At 43.1% G+C, this 23265-nt stretch overlaps 1 long non-coding RNA gene across 1 annotated transcript in view; it reads left to right on the top strand.

The window, feature by feature from the left end:
- LOC126058536 (uncharacterized) overlaps positions 1-19462 on the top strand; it is a 336683-nt gene extending 317221 nt beyond the window's left edge. The window contains exon 5 of the long non-coding RNA XR_007513246.1: positions 19394-19462. This is a non-coding gene — a long non-coding RNA (uncharacterized LOC126058536). The remainder of the gene's footprint in view (positions 1-19393) is intronic.
- The last annotated feature ends 3803 nt before the right edge of the window (positions 19463-23265 follow it).

Here is a 23265-nt window from a genome sequence, read left to right as displayed (position 1 = left end):
ACCAGATGGCAGAAGGTCATTCACTGAGCAAGGTCTAGTTGTCCGTAAAAGGGGGGCAAACTTGCCAGTCTTGCTTCCCTCACAGATTTGCTGCCAACCCTCGTTGAAGTAAAGTGTGTGGCAATGCTTCGTAAATCATGGGGCACTGGAGATGTGTAAATTATGATTATTTTCCCATCTGCCATCATTAATGGCACTGAAGTGCCCGGCAACCAAATCTTCTCAGGAAATCTAAGTTCTCACTGGGGAGCAAACAAAACGAGTTGATCTCATCTTGGCAACAATCAGAAAAATCAGACATAATAAAATCCTTGGGGCAAAAAAGATATCTTTTGCCAAAACTACCGCCCACTCACAAACGTCAAGTTCCAAGTTTCCAACTCAGCTGAAACCTTTTACATTTCTAGTTCTTCTCCTATTTGGCAAATGGCAATAGAGTGAGCAGAGAAAGCTTCCCTGATTACTAACCTTTCTGGACCTTTTTGCTCTTGCAAAACAGTATTTTGAACAACACCCAAGTGATTCAGAGGTGTAAAGACTCAGCTGGCTTGGGACACTTACACATGCACGTAACACGTGCCATGTGTTCTTCCTCCTTGTTAAGGAGGCATCTTCGACTCTTTGTTGCCTTGGGATAAAATGCAATTCCTGCATTTTATTTTCATGGTGTCACCTTGTTTACACAGATCAGGGCAGCTCCGAGGAAGATCAAGGGCATGAAGGTCACCGCTAGGTGGTGGTTGTTGGTCGCAGTTGAGCTGATTCGGCTCATAGTGACCCAGTGTGCTGAGTAGAACTGTGCTCCGTATGATTTTCGTAGAGTTTTCAGTGGCTGATATTTCTGTAAGTAGGTCACCAGGAATCTCTTCTGAGGCACCTCTAGGTGCATTAGAACAGTCAACCTTTTCGCTAATAGTTGAACGCTTAACTGTTTATGTCACCCAGGGACTCACCACTAGGTTATGTGCCCTTGAATTTCCAGCCAGATTTATTACTTGAACTGAAAAGTCCCTGAGTCCTCAGCCCATCCTGTGAGCCCTCAATGACTCATGCTTCTAAGAACAAAATCCATATTCTGCTGCTGTTATTGTTAGCTCTTTTTTTACTGAGTAGGCCTCCGAGTAATAACAGCCCCATGCACAATGCAACAAAATGCTGCCTCGTCCTACGCTATCCCCACAATTGGGTGCAGCCTGGACTGTTGTGATTCACAGGGTTTTCACTGGCTGGTTTTCAGAAATAGATCACCAAGCCTTTCTTCCTAGTCCATCTTAGTCTGGAAGCTCTACTGAAACCTGTTCAACATCAGTAAATAAGCTCTCCTCCTTCCTTGTATCTGCTTCTCATTCTTTGTCCTGTTCTTTCGTCCTTTCTCTGCAGATCAGCTTCTCAGCTTTGTAGTTCACAAGGAGGCACACGTTCAGATCTCTCGTGGGTCTGACCTCAAATTTCAGAAAGAGGAGTGCAATTATTTCAGTTAGAGTAAAATATCCATCTTTTGGTCCAGGCAGCCATGGCCAAGAGAGCGAGGCCATATGGTCAGAACATGGCTTCCAGTGAGGGCTAGTCCAGGGAATTTCCTGGAGAAGAGGAGCCTTTGTGATTTCTGATACAAGGAGGCAGCAGGGCCTTAGATTCAGTTGAGAGCTGCTGAGTTCAAGTTCTCAGCAGAAGGGGTCATGTCATAAGGGTCGAGATTCACATGCTTTTGCTAATCAAAGTGTGACCTTGAGCAAACATTTAACTTTATTTTCCTTATCTGAGAAATAAAGGCACTAGAGTCAATTGTTTCTGTGGTTCTTTCCAACCCTGACGTTTTATATTATCAATATACTAACACCCCCCCACCCCTATGTTAGCCTCTTCCCTCAGGTTAACCTACCTTTGATTCCGTTCTCCACGCCTCATCTACCTAGTCCCACTTGTGATGGTAATGTATCAGAGAAAACGTAAACTTGCATATTATCCTCCAGAGGCCAGAGAATGCTGAGAAATATCAGAACTATGGGAGAAAGGGAAAGCATGCTAACGTGCACGAAAAAGAACTTTCCCTGTACTTATAATAAAGACCACAAAGGAAGACCAATAAAAGATGTCTAGATCTCTAGATTCAGATAAAGTGAACAGAGTATTCCACGATTGAGGGAAAAGAGAAAATGTGTAAGAAAAGGTGAACTCAGATGGGAAAATGACGGAGATGCTCAAATGGAGATTTTAACGTTCCCAGCTGGACACACTCAACAAATGGATTGGTATAATCCATTCCCACGTTATGACACTCCAAGCCTTAGGAGAATGAGCGTTCTGAATCCTCCAAACATCCCCGACCATTACCGCATTACTACCTTTGCGCGTGTACTGTGCTTTGAGACATCTTTCAGCTGAAAGATCATTAGAAACAGCTCTGTGCAGGCTGAGGATTTGAGGTGTCTCAAGTGCCTAAGTGGTTCTGGCTGCGATCAGCAACTGCTGAGATGCTTTGACTCAGACACAAAATTAATTGAACAGGGGAGGACTGACAGAGAATTGCAGGGGCACAAGACAGGTGACCTAGAGATATACTGATGATGTAATGAACTTTTCCGTTTCTTTGCTCCCTGACAGCAGGGACTACATCATCTGTGCTTTATTTTTAGTCCCTAACGGCAGGTGCCATGATGCCAGGCACAAAGGAGGTATGGTTATATGTTTATGGAAGAAATGTCCATGTTGAAATTGTGGTGCTTAAGGGTCTACAGAAGACTTCCAGCCCTACAGAGGCTTCCTCTGTAATGTTTTTGGTTTGGCTTTCCCTCTTTGCCAGCCTGGGATTTTTTAGGGCTCTCTCACATCGAGAAAAATTCATGTGTGCTACATCTTGATATCTGGAATTATAGACCTCCAACAAGACTTTTTTTTTTTTTTTAATATTTACCTTTGAAAATCTTTAATAGACCTTGATCATCTTCAGGATAAAGTCCAGATATCCTGGCATGGCAACCAATACTCATTATATTCTGGCCTTTGGCAAACTCCTCCAGCTCAACTCTTAGCACTTTTCTAGCTTACAGCTTGAAGTTTCCTGGCCCTGCCATACATCTGCTAGCGTCTGAACCTGGCACATTCTGTTCCTGCTTTGCTGGTAATTCCCCTCCTCCTCCACCACCAGTCCCATGACTGGCGAATTCCTTTAGGATTCAGCTCAGATGCATGCCCCGCTCTGTCCTCTAATAGACCACTCATTTGCATCACCACCACAGCACTCATTATGTGCTATAATTCACCCTTTCCTTTTCTTCTAATCTAGATTGAAAGCTTCTTGAGGGTTGGACCTCTGTCTTATTCATCACTACACCCTCAGTGCATACAGCCATGCCTTGTATATCCTAGGTATTCAGTAAGTTGTTTGCTGAATGAATGAATGGTGATATGGGCTAAAGATCAATGCAGGATGATGTTATAAGAACCTCTCTGTGTTGAGGATCTCGTTCTCTCCATTCCTTCATTAAGGGAGCCCATGGAACCAGTGTGATTGAAGCCACACTCTGCATCTCTAAAATCCACAACCTACGGCTGTTAACCAAAAAGTCAGCAGTTCGAATCTACCAGGAGCTCTTTGGAAACCCTGTTGGGCAGTTCTACTCTGTCCTGTAGGTTTGCTATGAGTCGTAATCGACTTGACAGCATTGGGTTTTTTTGGTTTTGTCAGAGCTTATCTAGGGATAAATTAGAATCAACTTGAAAGCACAATGTAGTGGTAACCTTAGACAGGCTACAGGGAAGCCTCATGAGCAAATGGAGGCTATTCTGCCGTGGCTTCCTTCTTGACCCTGGATTCAGGCTGCAATACTAATGATACAGAGAAAGAATTCAAAATGAATTAAAGAAGCAGCTGATCTTGTACCACTTATTGATGCTTGCCTTTAATAATGTACAAATCAAAAACCTCAAACATTGCCGTCTTCTCTTTTTTGGGATCGTGGTAGATGGAGAGAGTCTTATCCTAGTCCACATGGAACTCGTTGTTCTTACAGCCTGAAGTCCAAGTCAAGCTTTGAAATACAAGGTCTCACATCTAGTTGTGGAAGAGATCAAAACGATGAAAGGATGAATGTGTAGATGGATGGATGGATGGACGTATAGATGGATGGATGGGTGGATGGATGGACGGACGGACGGACGGATGGATGGAGGAAGGGTTGGAGGGAAAAGTGGGTGGGAGGGAGAGAATTTGAGCTAGAAGAATTTATTGAACATGGTATTTCATTATATATCGGAGACAGAGGAAGCGGAAAAATTAAATATAGCTAACATTTTCCATCCTAAGAGACTAGAAGAATAGTGGCAAAAACCAGGGGAGAGAGAAGGGTAAAATGCTGCCTGGTTCTGCAGCATCCCAAAGATCAGTTGTGGATCAGACAATGTTCTGTTGTGAACCATAGGGTTTTCACTGGCTGTAATTTTGGAAGTAGATCACCAGGCCAAGAGGAAAATTTTCTGTAATAAGAGTCATTAGTCTAGTACATGGCCCAGAAAACAGAGAATTGGGTAGACTTGACAGCCAGATGAGAAATACCTGATTGGAGGGTCCAGCAGTTAGAAACTTCGAACCAGGTCATCACTTCCTGAGTCACAATCATGGATAGAATGGGGATTCTTCTGAACCTCCTTCAGTGAGCCTGCCCGACGCCATGTGGCAAGACCCACCCCTCACCTCTTGGAAGCCTTTGAGATAGGGTTTGCAAGGACAAAGGACAGCCTTTCTCTCTCAGGGTTTTTTTCCAACAGATCAGACAAGCACCCTGCCTGGGGTCTTTGAAACAATGTGCTGTTAGCTGTGAGGCATTCTTCATGCTCTTTTTTTTTTTACATCTCTTATAGATAACCTTGACTCCTCTAAGAGTCAGCTTAGGAATTTCACTGTGTCAAACCTCTCTGGGGAATAATCAGAGGATGTGCCTGGACTGTGTGGCACTAGAAGCTGAGGAAGACTCATTGGAGAGACTCACTTTGTATCCCTGTGGTCTGCACCCTGAGAGAGTGTGAACTTGCAGATGAGAGAGGTCTTGTCCCTGGAGTCTTGATATCCTAGAATCTCTCCCTCTGCACTAGCCATGCCGACCTTTTATCACTTCAGCTTGTGGGTTGAACATCTGGTGAGTATCAGGCACTGGGCTGGGTTCTGAGGCCACGGAGGTGAATAAAGATGTCCTTCCTCCAGGATTTAGACTTCTGTTGAAGAAGCAGTCACAGGAACACCTGTCAGCAACCCTGGTCATTTTCAGTGAATGGCAGCGTCACCCACTGGGATGCTCAAACCGAAATGTGGGTGTCATCTTTGATACTTCCCTGGGTGGTGGGAAGGGCGATCAGCCCACAGTGGGCAGTCCACCTGAGAGATACCTCAGGCCTCAGGGGCCAGACCACCCTCGTTACACGCCCACAGCTCAAAGCTATGGGGCTGGGAGGGATGGTGGGCCTGGACAGGGACTCATGGGTGGAGGTGAGAAAATTTCCCCCTGACAGTAGTTCTAAGAGCTGTTCCAGGGGTCAGAGCTCACTCAGAACTGGAGCTCACTACTTGTAGATGTAGCCTTAAGATTGAACACTTCTTTAATGTTCTCAAGGGAAGTTTATTTGTACATGAAAGATTACTCACAAGTTATCTTAGTTTTAAAATTTAACATCAGGTTTATTAAGTTTATATACTATACTATATATAAACAAGTTGTATTATTTCTCAGGTTTTAAGTTCAGCATATAAATCTTATTCTTCTGTTTGCAAAAATCTAGCAAAACTTAACAATCATTTATGAGACTTTGATTAATACCTAGTCCCATTTACAAGCTTAAGGATTTTCAACTGTCTTTATAATTTTGATGTGTTCTATTTTCAATACTTTAAATGTCTAATTAATGAAAAAAAATTTCAGATACTGGAGTCTTATAACTCTAATGGAGCCTTGGTGGCACAATGGTTAAGACCTTGGCTGCTAATCAAAATGTTGGCAGTTCAAATCCACCAGCCACTCCTTGGAAACCATATGGGGCAGTTCCACTCTGTCCTATAGGGTCACTATGAGTTGGAATTGACTCAACAACAATGGGTTACAGGTACACTTGGATTTTTATTTTCCTGTTCAAACTTTATTTTTCTAAGGAATGTGCATTACTTTTAATCCAGGGAAAGACATAATTTATAAAAATATTTTTAAGTCCCTGTTCTGGGCTGGGTTCCATGCTGGGTACTAGGGGTCCCAGGATGCCTACAACCCCCTGTGTGGTCTCTATAGGCCATCTGGAACCTGGACCCAACCTAATCACTGTTGCAGACCTCATAGGACATGGATTCTATGCCTCAGTATGTGCAAAAGTACTTCTGAAATTAGGCTCTGAGGCTTATTATTATTATTTTTAACAAAAAGAGAAAATTTATACCTAGGGTCACACAGCACAGTCTGAACCCTTAGAGGCCATCATGCAAATTCAAGTTTAATTGAAGAAAAACATAGCTTAGAAGCTGTTCGCTCAAAGGCCTGGTGGGCAAGTTTACTATGACTTAGTAACTGATTACCAGACAGACTGGCTGAAGAAGTGATGAATAAAAGAATAAATAAAAGAATGGCACAAAGAGTTAGTAACTAGCCTTGAATATCTGAATAAGTAAGCCAATGGATGAGTAAATAACTGATTACTTAATGGCTGATCGACAGAAGCAAAGACTAACTGGAAAAATGAATGAATAGATAAGAGAGTCAAATGACTGGGGCTGCACGTGTGTAAACGAATTAATTGGCTGAATAAATGATGAGAACAAATAGATGAAAGACTAAATGACTGACAATATCAGACAGACTGAATTGCTGACTCTGACAGCCTGAATAAATGAGTGAATAAGAGAATGACACAGGAAGCATAAAAAGAAGATGGAAGGAGGGAGGCGGGGCCAAGATGGCGGACTAGGTGGATGCTACCGCGGATCCCTCTTGCAACAAAGACTCGGAAAAACAAGGGAATCGATCACATACATAACAATCTACGAACTCTGAACAACAAGCACAGACTTAGAGACGGAAAACGAACAAATACGGGCAGACAGCGACCGTTTTCAGAACTAGGAGCGAGCGTACTAGGCAGGTGACCTTCGGAGCCCGATCTGGGGCAGAGCCAAGGGGGGCAGACGGCACACAAGGGGGCCCAGCCCTTCCCCCCCGAACCCATCCCGGGAGGAAGTCTAGCTGGTTGGCGCGGGCGGCGTAGCTGCGCAGCCGGAGGGAGAAGCACCCGGGAGGCAGTGACTGATCTGGGAGTGGGGAGAACAGCGTCCCAGCTGGGAAGCCGTCCCGCCGGGAGTTTGGCGGGAAGCGGGTGGGGCGCGAGCGGGGGGGGCAGCTATATTTCCCTAAAGCGACCCCCGGGGTGGGGCCCACACGTTCGTGCGGGGGGACGCACACCCAGTCCGCGCGTGTGGTGCGGCGCACCGGAGGGAGAAGTCCCTGGGAGGAAGTGACTGGTCTCGGAGCGGGGAAAGCAGTGTCCCAGCCGGGGTGCCGTCCCGCTGGGATTTGGGCGCGCGCGCAGCGGGGTGTGAGCACGGGGTCCAATTATATTCCCCTGAATAGACCCTGGGGGCCGGCCCACCCGTTCGTGCGGGAAACGCCCACCCAGTTCACACGAGCAGTGCCGCGCACCGGAGGGAGAAGTCCCCGGGAGGAAGTGACTGGTCTCGGAGCGGGGAAAGCAGCGTCCCAGACAGGGACCCGTCCCGCCTGGATTTTGGCAGACGGGGGTGGAGCGTGACTGCGGTGTTCAGCTCTATATTCTGTGGGGCTACACTCCTAGCTCTCTGATCCCTCCCCCACCCTCCCCATGCGGCTCCATTAACATCCGAATACCCGGAGCCAGAGGGAGAATTCAGATAGGGATCTGACTGCATTTTTTTTAGCTGATTACCTGGAAAATATAGTTTCCCAGTGATGGCTCAGAGACAGCAGTCCATATCAAACCACATAAAGAAACAGACCATGACAGCTTCTCCAACCCCCCAAACAAAAGAATCAAAATCTTTCCCAAATGAAGATACAATCCTGGAATTATCAGATACAGAATATAAAAAACTAATTTACAGAATGCTTAAAGATATCATAAATGAAATTAGGACAACTGCAGAAAAAGCCAAGAAACACACTGATAAAACTGTTGAAGAACTCAAAAAGATTATTCAAGAACATAGTGGAAAAATTAATAAGTTGCAAGAATCCATAGAGAGACAGCATGTAGAAATCCAAAAGATTAACAGTACAATTACAGAATTAGACAACGCAATAGAAAGTCGGAGGAGCAGACTCGAGCAATTAGAATGTAGACTGGGACTTCTGGAGGACCAGGGAAACAACACCAACATAGCTGAAAAAAATCAGATAAAAGAATTAAAAAAAATGAAGAAACCCTAAGAATCATGTGGGACTCTATCAAGAAGGATAACTTGCGAGTGATTGGAGTCCCAGAACAGGGAGGGGGGACAGAAAACACAGAGAAAATAGTTGAAGAACTCCTGACACAAAACTTCCCTGACATCATGAAAGACGAAAGGATATCTATCCAAGATGCTCATCGAACCCCATTTAAGATTGATCCAAAAAGAAAAACACCAAGACATATTATCATCAAACTTGCCAAAACCAAAGACAAACAGAAAATTTAAAAAGCAGCCAGGGAGAAAAGAAAGGTTTCCTTCAGGGGAGAATCAATAAGAATAAGTTCAGACTACTCAGCAGAAACCATGCAGGCAAGAAGGGAATGGGACGACGTATACAGAGCACTGAAGGAGAAAAACTGCCAACCAAGGATCATATATCCAGCAAAACTCTCTCTGAAATATGAAGGAGAAATTAAGATATTTACAGATAAACACAAGTTTAGAGAATTTGCAAAAACTAAACCAAGACTGCAAGAAATGCTAAAGGAGATTGTTTGGCCGGATGACCAATAATATCAGGTATCAGCACAATACAAGGTCACAAAACAGAACGTCCTGATATCAACGCAACTCAAATAGGGAAAGCACAAAAACAAACAAGTTAAGACTAATTCTAAAAAATAAATAAATAAACAAAATAATACACATAACAGGAAATCATGGAAATCAATAGATAAACGATCACAATAATCAAAAAGAGGGACTAAATATAGGAGGCATTGAACTGCCAGATGGAGAGTGATACAAGGCGATATAGAAGGACACAAGTTAGGTTTTTACTTAGAAAAATAGGGGTAAATAATAAGGTAACCACAAAAAGGAATATCAATTCCATAACTCAAGAAAAAAGCCAAGAAAAACGTAACGACTCAACAAACACAAAGTTAAACATTATGAAAATGAGGATCTCACAAGCTACTAAGAAAAACGTCTCAGCACAAAAAAGCATGTGGAAAAATGAAATGGCCAACAACACACATGAAAAGGCATCAAAATGACAGCACTAAAAACTTATTTATCTATAATTACGCTGAATGTAAATGGACTAAATGCACCAATAAAGAGACAGAGAGTCACGGACTGGATAAAGAAACACGATCCATCTATATGCTGCCTACAAGAGACACACCTTAGACTTAGAGACACAAACAAACTAAAACTCAAAGGATGGAAAAAAATATATCAAGCAAACAATAAGCAAAAAAGAAGAGGAGTAGCCATATTAATTTCTGACAAAATAGACTTTAGACTTAAATCCCCCACAAAGGATAAAGAAGGACACTATATAATGATAAAAGGGACAATTGATCAGGAAGACATAACCATATTAAATATTTACGCACCTAATGACAGGGCTGCAAGATACATAAATCAAATTTTAACAGAACTGAAAAGTGAGATAGACACCTCCACAATTATAGTAGGAGACTTCAACACACCACTTTCGGAGAAGGAGAGGACATCCAGTAAGAAGCTCAATAGAGACACGGAAGACCTAATTACAACTATCAACCAACTTGACCTCATTGACTTATACAGAACTCTCCACCCAACTGCTGCAAAGCATACTTTCTTTTCTAGTGCACATGGAACATTCTCTAGAATAGATCACATATTAGGTCATAAAACAAATCTTTGCAGAGTCCTAAACATCGAAATATTACAAAGCATCTTCTTAGACCACAAGGCAATGAAGCTAGAAATCAATAACAGAAAAACTAGGGAAAAGAAATCAAATACTTGGAAAATGAACAATACCCTCCTGAAAAAAGACTGGGTTATAGAAGACATCAAGGAGGGAATAAGGAAATTCTTAGAAAGCAACGAGAATGAAAATACTTCCTATCAAAACCTCTGGGACACAGCAAAAGCAGTGCTCAGAGGCCAATTTATATCGATAAATGCACACATACAAAAAGAAGAAAGAGCCAAAATCAGAGAACTGTCCCGACAACTTGAACAAATAGAAAGTGAGCAACAAAAGAACCCATCAGGCACCAGAAGAAAACAAATAATAAAAATTAGAGCTGAACTAAATGAATTAGAGAACAGAAAAACAATTGAAAGAATTAACAAAGCCAAAAGCTGGTTCTTTGAAAAAATTAACAAAATTGATAAACCATTGGCTAGACTGACTAAAGAAAAACAGGAAAGGAAACAAATAACCCGAATAAGAAACGAGAAGGACCACATCACAACAGAACCAAATGAAATTAAAAGAATCATTTCAGATTACTACGTAAAATTGTACTCTAACAAATTTGAAAACCTAGAAGAAATGGATAAATTCTTGGAACAATACTACCTACCTAAACTAACACATTCAGAAGTAGAACAACTAAATAGACCCATAGCAAAAAAAGAGATTGAAACGGTAATCAAAAAACTTCCAACAAAAAAAAGTCCTGGCCCAGACGGCTTCACTGCAGAGTTCTACCAAACCTTCAGAGAAGACTTAACACCATTACTATTAAAGGTATTTCAAAGCATAGAAAAAGACGGAATACTACCCAACTCATTCTATGAAGCTACCATCTCCCTGATACCAAAACCAGGTAAAGACATTACAAAAAAAGAAAATTATAGACCTATATCCCTCATGAACATAGATGCAAAAATCCTCAACAAAATTCTAGCCAATAGAATCCAACAACACATCAAAAAAATAATTCACCATGATCAAGTGGGATTTATACCAGGTATGCAAGGCTGGTTTAATATCAGAAAAACCATTAATGTAATCCATCACATAAATAAAACAAAAGATAAAAACCACATGATCTTATCAATAGATGCAGAAAAGGCATTTGACAAAGTTCAACACCCATTTATGATAAAAACTCTTACCAAAATAGGAATTGAAAGAAAATTCCTCAACATAATAAAGGGCATCTATGCAAAGCCAACAGCCAATATCACTCTAAATGGAGATAACCTGAAAGCATTTCCCTTGAGAACGGGAACCAGACAAGGATGCCCTTTATCACCGCTCTTATTCAACATCGTACTTGAAGTCCTAGCCAGGGCAATTAGGCTAGACAAAGAAATAAAGGGTATCCAGATTGGTAAGGAGGAAGTAAAGCTATCACTATTTGCAGATGACATGATCGTATACATGGAAAACCCTAAGGAATCCTCCAGAAAACTACTGAAACTAATAGAAGAGTTTGGCAGAGTCTCAGGTTATAAAATAAACATACAAAAATCACTTGGATTCCTCTACATCAACAAAAAGAACACCGAAGAGGAAATAACCAAATCAATACCATTCACAGTAGCCCCCAAGAAGATAAAATACTTAGGAATAAATCTTACCAAGGATGTAAAAGACCTATACAAAGAAAACTATAAAACTCTGCTCTACAAGAAATTCAAAAGGACATACTTAAGTGGAAATCATACAACTGCTCATGGATAGGAAGACTTAACATAGTAAAAATGTCTATTCTACCAAAAGCCATTTATACATATAACGCACTTCCAATCCAAATACCAATGTCATACTTTAAGAGGATAGAGAAACAAATCACTAATTTCATATGGAAGGGAAAGAACCCCCGGATAAGCAAAACATTACTGAAAAAGAAGAAGAAAGTGGGAGGCCTCACCCTACCTGATTTCAGAACCTATTATATAGCTACAGTAGTCAAAACAGCCTGGTACTGGTACAACAGGCACATAGACCAATGGAACAGAATTGAGAACCCAGATATAAATCCAACCACATATGAGCAGCTGATATTTGACAAAGGACCAGTGTCAGTCAATTGGGGAAATAATAGTCTTTTTAACAAATGGTGCTGGCATAACTGGATATCCATTTGCAAAAGAATGAAACAGGACCCATACCTCACACCATGCACAAAAACTAACTCCAAGTGGATCAAAGACCTAAACATAAAGACTAAAACGATAAAGATCATGGAAGAAAAAATAGGATCAACCCTAGGAGCCCTAATACAGGGCATAAACAGAATACAAAACATTACCAAAAATGATGAAGAGAAACCAGATAACTGGGAGCTCCTAAAAATCAAACACCTATGCTCATCTAAAGACTTCACCAAAAGAGTAAAAAGACCACCTGCAGACTGGGAAAGAATTTTCAGCTATGACATCTCCGACCAGCGCCTGATCTCTAAAATCTACATGATTCTGTCAAAACTCAACCACAAAAAGACAAACAACCCAATCAAAAAGTGGGCAAAGGATATGAACACACATTTCACTAAAGAAGATATTCAGGCAGCCAACAGATACATGAGAAAATGCTCCCGATCATTAGCCATTAGAGAAATGCAAATTAAAACTACGATGAGATTCCATCTCACACCAACTAGGCTGGCATTAATCCAAAAAACACAAAATAATAAATGTTGGAGAGGCTGCGGAGAGATTGGAACTCTCATACACTGCTGGTGGGAATGTAAAATGGTACAACCACTTTGGAAATCCATCTGGCATTATCTTAAACAGTTAGAAATAGAACTACCATACAACCCAGAAATCCCACTCCTCGGAATATACCCTAAAGATACGAGAGCCTTCACACAAACAGATATATGCACACCCATGTTTATTGCAGCTCTGTTTACAATAGCAAAAAGCTGGAAGCAACCAAGGTGTCCATCAACGGATGAATGGGTAAATAAATTGTGGTATATTCACACAATGGAATACTACGCATCGATAAAGAACAGTGACGAATCTCTGAAACATTTCATAACATGGAGGAATCTGGAAGGCATTATGCTGAGCGAAATGAGTCAGTTGCAAAAGGACAAATATTGTATAAGACCACTATTATAAGATCTTGAGAAATAGAAAAAACGGAGAAGAACACATACTTATGTGGTTACAAAGGGGGGAGGGAGGGAGGGAGAGGGCTTTTTATTGATTAATCTGTAGATAAGAACTGCTTTGGGTGAAGGGAAAGACAACACTCAATACAAGGAAGGTCAGCCTAATTGGACTGGATTAAAAGCAAAGAAGTTTCCGGGATAAAATGAAAGCTTCAAAGGTCAGCGGAGCAGGGGCTGGGGTCTGGGGAACTTGGTTTGAGGGGACTTCTAAGTCAATGGGCAAAATAATTCTATTGTGAAAACACTCTGCATCCCACTTTGAATTGTGGAGTCTGGGGTCCTAAATGCCACCAAGCGGCCATCTAAGATACATCAATTGGTCTCAACCCACCTGGAGCAAAGGCAAAGGAAGAACACCAAGGTCACACGACAACTAAGAACCCAAGAGACAGAAAGGGCCACATGAACCAGAGACCTACATTATCCTGAGACCAGAAGAACTAGTTGGTGCCCAGCCACAATCGATGTCTGCCCTGTCAGGGAGCACAACAGACAACTCCTGAGGGAGCAGGAGACCAATGGGATACAGACCCCAAATTCTCATGAAAAGACCATACCTAATGGTATGATTGCGACTAGAGGAATCCCAGAGACAATGCTCCCCAGAACTTCTGTTGGCACAGGACAGGAACCATCCCCGAAGACAAATCATCAGGCATGAAAAGCACTGGTCAGTGGCGGGCAGAGAGATGCTGATGAAGAGTGAGCTAATTAACTCAGGTGGACACTGGAGAGTGTGTTGGCAACTCTTGACTGGAGGGGGGATGGGAAGGTAGAGAGAGAGGGAAGATGGCAAAATTGGCACGAAACGAGAGACTGTAAGGGCTGACTCAATAGGGGGAGAGCAAGTGGGAGAAGGGAGTAAGATGTATGTAAACCTACATGTGACAGACTGATTGGAATGGTAAATGTTCACTTGAAGCTTAATAAAAATTAAAAAAAAAAAAAAGATGGAAGGAATACACAGAGTCATTATACCAAAAAGAATTAGTCGATATTTAACCATTTGAAGAGGTGGCATATGATCAGGAACCAATGGTACTGAAGGAAGAAGACCAAGCTGCTCTGAAGGCATTGGCGAAAAACAAGGATCCAGGAACTGATGGAGTATCAGTCGAGATGTTTCAACAAATAGAAGTAGCGCTGGAGGTTCTCACTCAGCTATGCCAAGAAATATGGAAAACACAGCTTCCTGGCCAACTGACTGGAAGAGATCTATATTTATGCCTATTTCCAAGAAAGGTGATCCAAACTGAATGTGGAAATTGTAGAACAATATTATTAGTATCGCGCAAGCAAAATTTTGCTGAAGATCATTCAAAAATGGTTGCAGCGGCATATCAACAGGGAACTGCCAGAAATTCAGGCTGGTTTCAGATGAGGACGTGGAACCACGGATATCATTGCTGATGTCAGATGGATCCTGGCTGGAAGCAGAGAATACCAGAAGGATGTTTACCTGTGTTTTATTGACTATGCAAAGGCATTCGACTGTGTGGATCATAACAAACTATGGATAACACTGCGAAGAATGGGAATTCCAGAACACTTAATTGTGCTCATGAGGAACCTGTACATAGATCAAGAGGCAGTTGTTCGGACAAAACAAGGGGATACTGACTGGTTTAAAGTCAGGAAAGACATGCGTCAGGGTTGTATTCTTTCACCATACCTTTTTAATCTGTATGCTGAGCAGATAATATGAGAAGCTGGACTATATGAAGAAGAACAGGCCATCAGGATTGGAGGAAGACTCATTAACAACCTGCGTTATACAGATGACACAACCTTGCTGGCTGAAAGTGAAGAGGACCTGAAGCACTTACTGATGAAGATCAAAGACCACAGCCTTCGTATGGATTACATCTCAACATAAAGAAAACAAAAATCCTCACAACTGGACCAATGACCAACATCATGGTAAATGGAGAGAAGATTGAAGTTGGCAAGGATTTCATTTTACTTGGATCCACAATCAACAGCCACGGAAGCAGCAGTCAAGAAATCAAAAGGCGCATTGCATTGGGCAAATCTGCTGCAAAGGACCTCTTCAAAGTGTTGAAGAGCAAAGATGTCACCCTGAAGACTAAGGTGCACCTAACCCCAAGCCATGGTATTTTCAGTCACATCATATGCATGTGAAAGCTGGACAATGAGTAAGGAAGACCGAAGAAGAGTTGTCGCTTTTGAATTGTGGTGTTGGCGAAGAATATTGAATATACCATGGACTGACAAAAGAACGAACAAATCCATCTTGGAAGAAGTGCGGCCAGAATGCTCCTTAGAGGCAAGGATGGTGAGACTGGATCTTAAATACTTTAGACATGTTGTCAGGAGGGATCAGTCTCTGGAGAAGGACATCATGCTTGGCAGAGTACAGTGTCAGCGGAAAAGAGGAAGACCCTCAACAAGGTAGATTGACATAGTGGCTGCAACAATGAGCTCAAGCATAACAACAATCGTAAGGATGGTGCAGGACCGGGCAGTGTTTAGTTCTGTTGTGCATAGGGTCTCTATGAGTCGGAAGCAACTCGATGGCACCTAACAACAACAAGAGAATGAATGAGTGAGCGAATTGATTACAGGATTGGCTGACATATTGAATGTGTGTATGAGAATTAGTTGACTGAATGAATGATGTCTAAAACAACAAAACGGTTAGATGATTACAGTAAATGATCAAATGACTGAATGAATGAAAGGCTGAGATTAAAGGAGAGAGGGTCTGACTGGAACCCTTATGCCATACTTCAGTTTCAGCACTATACTTTCAGCCCAGCCCTAGACAGCTCCTTCCCTCGACATTCACGAAGACCTTAGCGTCAGGTGCAATAATCCAGGACCCTGCTTGCTACCTTCCCAAGTTGCCCTCTTTTCACTTCAGTCTGTGGGTGGACCCTGCCCCCTGGCTTTTGGCCTGTTCTTGCCCTTCTGATTTTTTAACTAATTTTCACTTCTTTGGCTTGCTTCAATGGTATCTAAGAACACTGAGTCAGACTTCTGTCTTGGGTCTGTCTGCTCCTGGGCACCTTGGGAAGGATCCAGGCCCTGGGAATGCAGCCGTTGGCCAGCGTCCTTCCTAGACCCTGGGAAGGTCATTCAGACCTCAGGTCTTAAGCAGTCTATCTGTTGGGTGCCCCAGAAGCCCTTATGGGAGGCCCAGAGCTCATTCAGGAGTCCCTGGGTGGTGCAAAGAGTTAACATGCTCAGCTGCTAACTGAAGGGTTGGAGGTTTGAGTCCACCCAAAGGCAACTTGGAAGAAAGGCCTGGTGATCCATTTCTAAAAAATCAGCCATTAGTAACCCTATGGAGCACAGTTCCATTCTAACACACAGGGGCTTACCATGAGTTGGAGTTGACTCAGTGGCAACTGGCTTGGTTTTGGAGCTCATTTGTGCCACTGCTCGGGACCTGATGACCTGATGTACATCTATTCTCAGACCACTGTGGGGGAGCCAGGGAGTTGAACAGTTGTGATGTTTCCCTGCTCCTTCTTGTGTTATTGTCCTCACCTGCTACGGCTTTACCAGCTGTCATCAGTGGCATCGGTGGATTCCTGAGCCGAGCTGCAGAGGGCATCCAGTGATCCTGGTCTTGTTCCCATTAGGTTAAGAGTCTGGACAATGTGAAAAAAAAGACTGGAAGCAAATAGGCCAAGGTTAACTCTTGATCATGGGATTTTGGATGGTTGACTTGTTTTTCTTTATGACTTTCCATATTTTCTTAAAATAAGCATGTATTGCTTTTGTAATCAGAGAAAAAATGTTTGGAAAAGACCAAAGAAATGAAAAGCTCTTCTTGCACTATATTACATTTTCCTGCCTGTGGGTCTGTTTTAACTACTGATCCTTGAGCACTGCTTTTTATCTTTGCCTCTCAGCACCCAGCGCATCGAAGTGCACGAGTAGTGAGCAATAATTATACCTTATGTTTATAAGTGTATTAGTAGTGATAGGATAAAGATCCCTGGTGGCACAATGGTTAAGTTGGTGGTTCGAACCCACCAGCAGTTCCACGGGAGAAAAGACCTGATTATGTGCTCCCATAAAGATTACCCACAGCCTAGGAAACCCTATGGGACAGTTCTACTCTGCCATAGCGTGGTTGCTATGAATCAGAATTGATTCGATGGCACGTGACAACAACAGAGATGGGGTAGACTAGGCTTTGGTGACCAATTAATCTTAAAATCTCAGGAACATAACAAAATAAAGATTTGTTTCTCACTTTACATGTCTAATCTGTGCATAGTGACTCAGGGCTCTGGATGGAAGAGGCTCCCATGTCTTGTAGCTGTACCTTCTGGAACTATAGCTTACTGTGTTGCCATAGCAGGGAAAGAGAAAATGGAAAATTGTGCACCTATTGGCAAGAACTAGTCACATGGCCTTGCTTATCTGTAAAGTAGCTGAGAAATATAGTCTTAGGTTTGCCCCGAAGGGAAAGAGGCACAGATGGCAATGCATTCAAGTTGGAAGGAGAGTTCCTAAGTGATCAGAGTAAAGGGAACAGCCAGACTTCCCCAGGCTAAGATGGGGAGGGGCTGGAGGGATTCAGTGTTAACTGGCCAGCACCTCTACATCAGGCTCTGTTTTAGACTCTCAGGCTTTCTCATGAGGCTCTTCCAAGAATCCTGATTGTCTGATCATCTGAAACTGAGGACCAGAGCTGTCAAGAGTTCTTCCCAAAAGTCACACAGCCTGCTCTTTTCACATCTGAGCCCTGGTTTATCTCACCCTGCAGGCTCTGCTCTTCCCCACAGAAGCCATCGATCCAGGAGGGTGTCACGGTCTAGATGTTAACCTTATGCTTCCTCTCTGTGTAGGGGCTTCCCCCATGCTTTTCCTGCTCCCCTTCCCCCTCTGCCATTGGCAGGGTCATAGGTTCCCACGCCTGGAGTTTGGTTCCTTGTTACCAACTCTGGCCTCTGTGGGGACATTACTATCTCCATCTCTAGATGGAGAACCTGTTACTCAGGTGTTGTGGTACATTGGAAAGGTAAGCCAATATACCCATACACTTGGACTCAAATAGAGACTCTGCCATCTCTTAGTTTGTGACTTTGTCTGAGTCACTTAATCTTTCTGAGCCCCTCTTTTTCATCACTGGGTTAACAGGTAGATGAAATGATCTGGTTAGGATGTGGGAGGCCACACAGTACAGTGACTAAGGATGTAGCCTGTGGGTCAGACCCACTGTTGAAATTCTAGCTCCAAAACTTAAAAGCCATGTGACTTAGGCAAATCATAATTTGCCTAAAGTCACATGGCTTTTAAACTCTGTAAGTCTCAGTTCCTACACTTACGTAATAAGGAGAATTTGAGCACCTGTATTAGGAGTTTTGGAGTCTTGGTGTTTTGGAGTTTTGGAGCACAGTGGTTAAACATTTGGTTGCCAACCAAGAGGTCAGCAGTTCAAATCCACTGGCCACTCCTTGGAAACCCTATAGGGCAGTTCTACTCTGTCCTATAGAGTCACTATGCGTTGGAATTGACTCAATGGCAGAAGGTTTGGTTTGGTTTTGGTTTATTAGGAGTTTTGTAAAGAATAAAGGAGTTAACGTAGCTGTTTAATCCAACTCCTGATACACTGTAAGCACTTCATGATGTCGGCTACCACCATCCATCATGCTCTTCATCATCAACATCATCTTCACCATCATCGTCATCATTATCATTAGTATCAGTGTAATTTTCAGTACTCAGAAATATTACTTGCCCTTATTTCTCTGGCTCACCCAGAAGGGATCTGGCTGACTCTTGAAAGAATCTTTGTTGAACAAAACTCCTCCCCAGGCACCCCCTCTGATTCAGCATCTGAAGATGCAGCCCCACCCCCCCCACCCCTCCTTTCCTGCCAGCTCAAAGCTGCCTCCACCGGGCAGGGAGATTTTACTAAAAGAGGCTCTGTGTGTTATCAAAGGGTTTGTTAATTGGGGGCTCACTGGATGTCTCTTGTTCGTCAGTTTCAAATCACATAGTGGATCTGTTATCTATTTATATTTGTTAGAGGAACATTTCAAAAGGGTATTTCTTTCTGAAGCAAAGCTCACAGGTTACCTCTGAATTTCAGAGTGAAGATCCGCCAGAATCCATGGCAAAGAGGCTGAAAATAGATGCAGTGTTTACTCATCAGCAGCCTCTCCAGGCGTGTTATTAGCTGTTGGCACAGAGTTGGAACATCACCTGGCGCACTGGGCTGAACGGAGATGGGGCTGACATGACCGCGGAGACAGGACAACTGTGTGAGAAGTTGCACTGCTTGGTTCAAACCTCATAAACAAGAAAACGTCTAATTAGACATCAAATTTTCCCTCCAGATTTGTAGAGGGGGCTTAATTCTCAAAGGGTCTTCCTATGTGTGGATGCTCACTCCGATCCTGGGAGTAGAGCAGCTAGAATTAGCCCAGGTTTACCCCTCTCTCTGTCTAGGGTGCTCCCCTGCTTCCCTCCCTGCCAATTTCCATAATCTACTGGAATGTAATTCCACATATATTTCATTCACCCCATACCGTGACTGGCACATAACTGGTGTTTGATAAATATTTGTTGGTGAAATGAATTAATAAATGAATGGATGTCAAATCTACTTCATCCTTTCAGGCTTGGTTCAAATTCCACATCATCATTTCAGTGTTCCTTCGTAGTCTACATTCTACTTTCTTGAACTGTAAGAGGGATTCTGCCTATGCTTGTTGAATTAAAGCAAAAGGAAATGAATTGTATTGGAATACATCCCAAGGCATTTGACACCTCTAATCTCGGTCTCTTCTTGAAAATCTCTGCTGGAAACACCTCAGGGATATTTGCCTCTTCTCCCTGCATTAGTGCATTAGGCCACTTGTGAAAACTTACTGAATTCACCTTCTTGACTTCTCTTGTCCTTGACCTCTTTGAATCTAAGCCTACTGGCCCGCTGTCACTGCTAGTGCTCTAGACCAGCTTCTCATCAGCTGTCGTCTTGATTTTTGGATGAGCCCTTGCAGTGCCCCCTGCTATTCCTGAGCATCTCCTCTGTTCATGCTTCCTCTCTAATCTAGCCTCTCCGAGACTGCCAAAATGGTTGGCAGCTCAGCTACTAACCTAAAAATCAATGATTCAAACCCACCCAATGGGGCCATGGGAAGAAGGCCTAGTGATCTGCTTCTGTAAAGATTACAGCCTAGAAAGCCCTATGGAGCATTTCTACTCTGTCACTTGGGGTGGCCACTAGTTGGAGTCAACTCGACAGCAACAAGGTTTTAAGGCTGCCACAGTGGGCTTTATTTTTGTGGCATGCACACCTGACCACATCATGTCCGTGCTTAAATACCTTTAAGGTCGATAGACTTTTCAAACTCAAATCATCTGAAAACTTCTTATATTCTCACCGAAAACTTCTCTTCCTGCAGGTTCCCTGTCTCAGGTGAAGAAATGCCATCCTCCCAGGTGCTTAGCTAAAATCTTGAAGTCACCCTTGATTCCTTTCTCTTATATCCCAGGGCCTCTCCGTCAGCAAATCTGGGTGTCTCTGCCTTCAATGCATGCCTACAATCCCATCAATTCTCACTCCCTCCTCTGCTCCCACTTTGGTACAAGCCACCAACATATTTCACCTGGACTATGTTTTTTTTTTTTTTTATTGCAAATCAAAAAACCAAACCCATTGCCGTCAAGTTGATTTCAGCTCATAGCGACCCTATAGTACAGCGCAGAATTGCCCCATAGGGTTTCCAAGACTTTAATCTTTACTGAAGCAGACATCACATCTTTCTTCCAAGGTGCCAGTGGTGGGATCAAACCACCACCTTTTGGTTAGCAGCCAAGGGCGTTAACCACTGCGTCACTAGGACTCCTTGTACTATTGCAAGAGCCTTCTAATTAGTCTCCCTGCTTCTACTTGTCTTTTTTGGCCTGTTTCTTACAGAGCAGTGAGAGAGATCCTTTCACAATATAAGTCAGTCTCATCACTCCAATGCTTAAAATCCTCCAGTGGCCCCCGCATGAGAGACCTCCAAGTAAGAACCACTCAGGAAAGCCCAGTCAACCCACAGAATCGAGAGAGATAATAATGAATTATTATTTTAAGCCACTCATTTGGGGAGAAATTTATCATGTAGCAATAAACCCATTGCTGTCTAGTTGATTCTGACTCATAGTGACCCTATAGGACAGAGTAGAACTGTCCCATGGAGTTTCCAAGGAGCGCCTGGTGGAGTCGAACTGCCAATGTTTTGGTTAGCCATAACACTTAACCACTACGCCACCAGGGTTTTCTATGTAGCAATAGGTAACTGTAATTTTTCACTTATTGCTTAAAGACCCTTCCTTTCTGGACAATCCTGCTGTCCCTAATGGAGAAATTTTGAATGAGAAGCACATTCCTTCCCATTGCAAAAGTCCTCTAAGCCCCTACCTCTAACTGTAGGCATGATCCGCTTTCGTCCAATTACAGTACGGCTCGGTATGCCTCTTGCTAGAGTCCACACAAAATCCCGGCCCCCTCACTTCTCTCATTGTACCAGAAGAGCAGGATGTTTCTCTAGCAGCTCATTCTGTAAATAGCATCTACCCTGTGCAGTGCTGGGATGTGCACTGTGAGCCAGTGCCTGGTGTAGATGAATGGGAAGGACGTGTTTCGCTTTGGTTTTGGCCCACAACACACAGCAATTTGCTTTCAACAAGCACATTTTAAGGCTCCTACATGGTGCTTTCTCACATGGGGATCTCCTCAGATGCCCTAAATATTTCCTGTACTGTAGCAACCCTCGTACCTGTCTTCCTTCGCTAATGAGTGTGTTAGCAGCACGGGACCAGGAATGTGTCACATGTTCCTGTGTTGTGCTGTCTTGTTTATAGAGCTGTGTAATCCCAGGATGACATTTGGCTTTCATGGGGACATGGTTTTCCATAATTTTGCAGTTTAATCTCTAGAGGTCAGCCTTATTTTCCTGTTGTTGGCTGCTGTTGAGTTGGCCCCCAACTTCTGGCTACCCTGTGCACAGCAGAACAAAATGCTGGCCAGTCCTATGCCATGCTTATGATTAGTTGAGGATCAGACCATTGTGATCCAAAGGGTTTTCATTAGCTGATTTTATAAAATAAATTAACAGGCCTTTTGTTCTAGTCAGGCTTAGCCTGGAAGCTCTGCTGAAACCTGCCCCGCATCACAGCAACACGTAAGCCTCCATTGACAGATGGATGGTGGCTGCCCTTGAGGTGCATTGGCCAGGAATTGAGCCTGTGTCTCCAATTCTACCACTGAGCCACCGTTGCCCCCTCCTGTACATAAGGAGGTAAAACAAACTGTATATTGTTCCATTTCACAATGTGGGGTTCAGTCTGTCTCCATACATTATTTATAAATTCCCAAGATAAGACCCCGTTTAAGGTGCGACTACCTGCTAGTGTTGCAGAGTACCATCAATGCAGTCATCACTGTGGGGCTCAGAGTGGAGAGCTGGGTTCCTCACAGCACGCAGCCACGGTTCAGCTGTGTTTATGGTTGAGCTGTCCCACACAGAGATAGAAATCAAACACGAGCTAATCATTTCCTTTCTTTTCTCTGGATCACAATGGCAAATGTGTAGACAGAAACTCACAACTTGAATACCCTCCCGATGGGCTCACCTATCTTGGATTTCATTATCTTTTAAGCAAAAAAGGTAAATGGCTGGTTGAGTTTCTCTTTGGTTATGTTGTTGACCCGCTAACCCCCTGTGGCAGGTGGTACTGCATGTGTGGAAGGGCACGGGCTCTGGAGCCAGGCTGCCTGGGTGAACTCCCAGCTCTCACGCTTATCTGCCGTATTACCTGGAGTCACTTAACTTCTCTGTGCCCATCTCCTTGTCTACCTCATGTGGGTTATTGTAAGGATTCAATGAGTGAAGATATGCAAAGCTCTTGAACAGAGCACAGCACACCTGCCCAGATGTGGACCTCTGCCCCCCTCCTTCATTAACACAG

This window comes from Elephas maximus, chromosome 15 (genome assembly GCF_024166365.1).
Source record: "Elephas maximus indicus isolate mEleMax1 chromosome 15, mEleMax1 primary haplotype, whole genome shotgun sequence".
Classification (NCBI taxonomy): domain Eukaryota; kingdom Metazoa; phylum Chordata; class Mammalia; order Proboscidea; family Elephantidae; genus Elephas; species Elephas maximus.
Note: the sequence above shows the minus strand (reverse complement) of the source record. Positions and strands in the feature narration are given on the sequence as shown.